Genomic DNA, 651 nt, shown 5'->3' with positions numbered 1-651 from the left:
TGCGGAGAAAAGTAAAATTAATGGGATGTGATTACTGACTGGATATGGGAATGAAAGGAGGCATGAATCAAATATGACACTGAAGCTACAAGCCTGGGCAGCTTGGAGGGAGACGGTGTAATCGACATGTCGTCAGGTCACACTTGCCTGTTGGTCTTGTGACTTCAGAGCTTAGTCCCATCAGCAGCAACCCCTGAGATAATGCTGTGGTCTCTTTCTCTACCACTTTTCTTACTCTAGAATAGTCCTTTCTAAGTTTTTTTTTTTTTTTTTTTAAAGTTCAGTGACCATATTTGGTCTTAAACTTCAGCACGTGTCCTTACCTGAGGAATTTTGATGCACACTGATTTATTTCCATCGGTTCATATCACTGACTTTTGTTTTCTCTGTTAATTCTGTTCCTTGCCGTTTGGGGTGCATTTTTAGTCCTTCAAAAGTATATTTTAAAAAAATTTCAGTAGGAAATCAGAGAAAAGAAAAAAAGCCAAGGAGATAAATTTTATAGCAGAGAATTGAAGTGTCTATATTTCTTCCTCCTTATTTCTCATGGATCATATGTGGTGAAAAAAACCCTAATGGGGCATCTCCAACTAGAGAATATTGTTTTGAATCATGTGATATTGCTGGCTTGAGGTATGTATTGTGATCTAT

Source organism: Galeopterus variegatus, unplaced genomic scaffold, assembly GCF_000696425.1.
Source record: "Galeopterus variegatus unplaced genomic scaffold, G_variegatus-3.0.2 Scaffold8946, whole genome shotgun sequence".
Lineage (NCBI taxonomy): Eukaryota > Metazoa > Chordata > Mammalia > Dermoptera > Cynocephalidae > Galeopterus > Galeopterus variegatus.
Note: the sequence above shows the minus strand (reverse complement) of the source record.